This window comes from Augochlora pura, chromosome 4 (assembly GCF_028453695.1).
Source record: "Augochlora pura isolate Apur16 chromosome 4, APUR_v2.2.1, whole genome shotgun sequence".
NCBI lineage: Eukaryota > Metazoa > Arthropoda > Insecta > Hymenoptera > Halictidae > Augochlora > Augochlora pura.
This window is the reverse complement of record NC_135775.1, coordinates 4580655-4586641: the sequence shown is the minus strand read 5'-3', so window position 1 is coordinate 4586641 and position 5987 is coordinate 4580655. Positions and strand designations below refer to the sequence as shown.

General features: G+C 46.9%; 1 protein-coding gene across 1 annotated transcript in view; it reads right to left on the bottom strand.

Annotated features, from left to right (window-relative positions):
* The window catches only part of LOC144468959 (autophagy-related protein 16-1-like), a 324973-nt gene that overhangs the window by 216132 nt on the left and 102854 nt on the right, over window positions 1-5987 (bottom strand). The gene's annotated exons all lie outside the window — the stretch shown is intronic.

Sequence of the window (5987 nt, the reverse complement as noted above, 5' to 3'; positions counted from 1 at the left end):
GGATGGAAAACATTTATGGGGGAACTCGATTTTTTATGGCGACGTCGGCTGGTTACATCGCAGGGGGGGCGTTACCATTCGGATCGATTGAAAACGCGTTCGCGTTCCAGAAGCTTGGGAATCCCCCGTCGTTTTTATCGCTTTACAACGCCTCGTAAAGCGAGCGTTGCATTTGTTAACTCCTTCGCTACCTTAACAACGTTCGCCTCCTACGATTTCGACGCCGGCGTCCGATTCGCCGATAATAAATCCACCGAGTGCGCGAATTACTGGAATATTTGCTGGGATACCAGTCGGAATTATCATATTTATTTCGTAGGAAATTATTCGATGAACATAGCTGCTGCGCGACTGTGCGAATTACTAGAGCATTTCTCTGGGAAACCATTCGGAATTATCATATTTATTTCGTAGGAAATTATTCGGGGAATATATTTAACGCGGCGGTGTATGAGATGCTAGAGTACTTCTGTGGGAAACCATTCAGGGATTATTATATTTATTTTGTGGGAAATTGTCGAGCGAATTTGTTCGCGATTTATACCATGTGGAATCATTGTTGTGTTGTGTGGACTGAATCTCATAGTCGGGATAGATTGTAATTCTGGATATTGTTTTATTGTATGAACTGGATTGGTGTCCCCTTTTTCGTGTACATTTGAGAATTTAATAATTTTCCTGCAATGACTGAATGCTTTAGTGGATAGTTTTTCTTATTACAGTTAATATACACCGGAATTTGTCAATTAGGGTCGTTACCTCTTCTTCATACCTTTTTATAAATTCAAGTATATGTCGAGTCTAAAAAACTTCAATATAACAAATTAAATTTGTAATATAATTCCATGCTGCTATATTCTTTTATTTCGTATTAAATTTACACCATTATAGATATTACACCAAGTAAGGTTCTAAAACGTGTAGTTTATTATAGCACATCGAACTGCAATAATAATAACAATTAAAACGGTCAATATTTTACAGCCGGCAATAAGTCGGCGGATCCGGCGGACTACAGCAGTTTGTCGCAACATTTTCCGCGGCATGGTCGATTTGACGCGGAATCGATTCGACGGTAACAGTTTCGGAACAACTTAACAGCGATCATGATAGCAGCGATAGTTCAGTCTCTCTCTCTTCCCCCCGGAGAGATATGTCCGCCATTAATTCACGATCCCGAGGAGATTTTTTTTCTGCCGGCTACTGCGTTCGCAGTTGCCGAGAAACTGCGATACTCCCCCTACCCCCCCTACCCCTGCCCCAATGACGGATCGTATGATATTACGATCCGGAAAAATGACGATGGGAACGTGGAAGCGGTGAATCATCCGGCACCAAATAACACATCTGTGTGCTGATGATATCATCGATAAACTTGCACGCATTAGGCTTAGGAACAAGATGGAATCTGCGGGAGGGCGAGAAAACGACGGCGGAGCGAGCAAGAGAGAGAGAGAGAGAGAGGAGTAGAAAAGGCAAAAGGATGGAAATAGAGATAGATGGAGAGATAGACAGAGATAGAGATGGAAAAAGAAAGGGGTAAAGATAGAGATAGATAGAGATAGAAAAAGAAAGGGTTAAAGATAAAGATAGAGAAAGGAAGAGGTAGAGATAGATAGAGATAGAAAAAGAAAGGGGTAGAGATAGAGATAGAAAAAGGAAGGAATAGAGACAGAGGTAGATAGAAATAGAGAATGTAAGGGATAGAGCAAGATAGAGAAAGAGAGTGAGAGAGGAAGGAGTGGAGAAGCCAGCGAGAATCGTAATACAATCCCGTATCCAGATAATCATTCGGAGTCATATATTCTAAGAAGCTCCGCTGAAGAACACAAATAAAAGAGTCGTGGAAAGATGAAACGGGAAAACTTCATCTGAACTTGGGGATTTTTCTTCCCTCGGTTAAATTTCACGGGCGAGATGAAAAATCCTTATGTGTCACAGATGGAAATAGAAGTAGACGCTTCCAGCAAGTCGCAATTCCATTTCTAATTCTGTACGTACGGCTGATCTGTGTACTTTCGGCGTACTTCGAGCTCCCTGATCCAATCATTTCTTCTGATTGAGTAAAAGTTGCCTAATACAGAGACCTCGCTTAATATAAAATCCTCTTTTATTACCGTCGTAAATATTCCGACATCGACACTTCCTTATTGCGTATTAACTCGCAGCTTTCGTTTTTCTCTGCTGAGTGGCGATCGGATTAATTTGACATCGTTGGTAGTAGTTTTTATAAAATATATTTTTAAGGAGTTCGATTTTATAGTACAAATATCATGAGAGAATTCTTTTCGTAAATATTGTTATTATAGTGCAAATAAGAAGGAAAAAACTAAATTGAGTGCTATTTTTATTTTTTGGCAGATTATGAAAGAATAAATGATCTAGTTTTTAGATGGAAATTTACTTTTAATCCTTAAATTTTTTAAATGACCAGTTTGTGTATAGATGACGCATGATCTAGTAAAGTATTTATCGAACGTTTTCTCCAGAGTGTAAGCAGCGAATAAAAGCACCAAGAACTGAGTTACAATCGATTGTAAAAATTCGGAGGCCAGCTAACAGCGAATGAAAAAATTCAGAGACGAGTCGAGAGCAAGTGAAAATATTTCTACTCGACGCACGACGAAATAAACGAATACCGTGACGAGTTTGAAAATATTTAGAAACGTGCCGAGATTAGCCGGCAAAATTCCGTGACGAATCAAGATCCATCGTGAAAGCCCTGGCAACGAGCGAGGAACGAATGAATCGATTGATCGCGGCCGAGGAATGCAGCAAGTAGTTCAGAAGTATAACGGAAGGAGACGATCGTTACGTGTTTTGAATTCCACGAAGTACGCCCGGCGACACGGGCGCGAGCCGCAATAATCTCGGTCTTAAGTGTTACATAAACTATTCGGAAGTGCGCGCAGCCCATAGTGTTCGTCGTCGCGTAGTTTATACAGGTTTCCGTTGGTTTGCGCGCACCTGAATCGAATACGGGCGAGGATGCGGTCGAGTCGTGATCGACCAGGGGGGAAGAGGTACGGAGATAACACACACACACACACATACACACCGTAGGAGAGAGAAACCTTTAAGGTGGCGCAAAGGAGGTCTCCCCGGAGTAAGTCAGCATAAGTCAGCGAAAGCCGGCAGCTAGGACCGGCGTGTCACGACCCTGCCGGTCCCTTGTAACACTTGCTTGTCAAACAATCTAATCGGCCGCTATTATCATAGCGAGTCTTGTCGACAAGTTACCGTGAATATTCGATACCGCGCCGCGCCGCGCCGCGCCGGAAAGATCCGCGCGCATAAATCCCGGCCCGCGCCGGGGACCACGGCGGCGAGACGACGCGAGGCGACGGGACGCGTTTACGAATAACGGGGCCCACGGTCCCCGGGTTATTTAGGACGCGCGATAGGTAGCGGGTTGTACGCGGTGCCGTGTGTCTCTCTTTTCGCATGCGGCATCGCCGGCCGGCCACATTGTCTCCCATGAGCGGCCCGATACCCCCGGCGGCCCCCGCTGGAATATAGGACTGCAAACACCTGCATTCATTATCGGGCAATCAGCGGAAAGGACCCGAGCGCCGGCTAAACACGTGCTTAGATCCAATAGAACGATAGGGAACGGAGTCGCTTAGAAGAAGCCCGGGCGCAATAGCTCCTGCCGCGCTATGCCTCTCATCCCCGACGGTGGACACAATCTGTGTGTCTCCTTCGTGTCGATACTGATAACAGTAGTCGCTTGAACTTCGAGTATCCGAGCTGTACATCGTCCCTGGAAAACGTGGGCCCGCTGATAGATCAGGGACTCTCTGTTCTATACTGGGTGTCCCGACTCCTAAGTAGCTCCCCTTCTTATTGATCACGGGAGAAAATGGCGGGACGTTGAGCTCAACGAAATCGACCGCTTCAAAATATTGGTCGAGACTTCGAAGCCATCGATGACAAATTTTTGTTAGCAAACGCGATACTCGATTCACAGTCTATTAAATACATAAAAATTGTTTTATATCTACCAGATTCAAGACTAATACAGATATAATTTCTACAATCATTCTCGTCTTTTTTATTCTTATAATATGAAATAATTCGCTCTGATTTTCTGTGGGTTTTATTTAATATTTTATTACCATTATGATTCGCAGTATTGTTCCTTATAGTCACGAATATCTCGCTAAAAAAATCAACAGACATCCCTCGAATAACCCGCAAACCTCCTTAAAATTGTCAGAAATTACTACCCCCAAATTCCTTCAAAAAACGTCTTGAAAATCTGAAAACGCAGTCGCAGTAAAAGCTCGCTATCTCGCCGAAACTGCAACGTGTCTACGATGGCGCGGCGATCCGGCGCGAGCATTCGAATCACTGAATCGCGTTTTATCAGCGGCACGGATACCCGAAACGTGGGAAGATCGCAGCAAGATCTATGGCGCGACTATTTCCGTGGGGCGCTCGGGCGCGCACGAGCGCGCGGGGGTTAACAGAATACCCGGGACCAACAGTAAGTCATTAACACGTATTTACCAGTGATATCAGTTACGTAACCGAGGCTTCCTGTTATCTCGCGCGGACCCCCCGGGGCGGTCGGATTTAACCGCATATGCTCGTAAAGCGTGTGCGAGGAGCCCGGCCGCGAGTAGGGTACGATCGAACAGGGTTAGGAGGTTACCGATTGGACGTGCGCACGCCACGATCGAACACGCGTACGGGAACTCTCTCTCTCTCTCTCTCTCTCTCTATCTCTCTCGCTCTCTCGATAGTGGAGAGTGGTAGGAGCATGAGGACGCGGATGAGGACGAGAGGACAGTGGTTCGTGAGCGTAGGTGAGGAGAGAGCCTAGGACTCTGCGGACAAAAGCCGCGGCGAGGAGACGCAGCTGCGATGTGCACACAACGGGGGGAATCTCTCTCTCTCAAGGAAGTAAGGCAGGAAGGGAGAGTCGCCAGGCCACGACCTGGACCGCCCGGTCATACTGTGCGGATGCAAGCCACCGGTCGACCGAGTCTCCCACATACATTAGGAAGTTTCTCCTAACTTTTAGCCATGGTAGTTGAACCGTGACAGCTAACATGCTGGCATAGAATCGGATAACCGGCTAACCTTTCTACTTCGTCTTTTCCTTGTCGTTCGTCTTTTCGACCTTTTTCTCCTCGTTAGCCCTACTCCCTAACTCCTCCGCGCAACCCTTTTTAACTTAATCTACCGAGGGATCTGCCCTCTTTCGTCCCCGGCACTTGTCTTTGTTCTCCCCTCTCTGTCTCGCTTTTTCTCTTGCTCTCTCTCTCTCTCCCCTCACTCTTTCTCTGCCTCTCCCACTCTCTCTCTCTCTCTCTCTCTCTCTCTTTGTTTCTGTCTATCTTTCTGTCTCTGTCTATATTGCTGTCTCTGTCTCCCTGTCTCCGTCTGTCTCTCCGTCTTTATCCCCCCGCGTCGTAAGTAACGAAAGCATCGAGTTATTCACGACCGAGCTCATGAGAAGCGGAAGATGATCGGGGTGGGGTTGGCCAGGGGGATAGACCGCGGGGCGGAGGGGGGAGGGGGGGGGGGACGGATACTGAAAGATAAGTCGGGAAGGGAGAACGAGAAAAGAAGGTCCGCGCCGATCTCCCAAGGTACCAGTACGACGGGCCTAGGATGCTCCGCAGAGAGTCAAGAACCTCGACAGAAGTGCCCGCGGCCGTTGCCACAATATTTTGCTTGATTACTATCGCGGGAAAAGCTGCTCCGACCGACCTGACCGAAGACCGGATCGCTATGGATGAATACGCCAGTTTCTCTCTGTCTTTCTCTCTCTCTCTCTCTCTCTCTTTACCGCTGTCCGGCCCCCGTCCCGCCGTCATCGCCACCCCTTTTCCCACTACCAACGCCCCTCGTTAGCATGCTAATTTATCGGGGCCTTAAATTTTCGCAGCCGTCCTTTGATAGAGCCCGGAATTTATGCTCTATATTTCAGACTCAAAGTGGATTACCGGTTAGCGCGTGTGTTACCACTCTCTCTC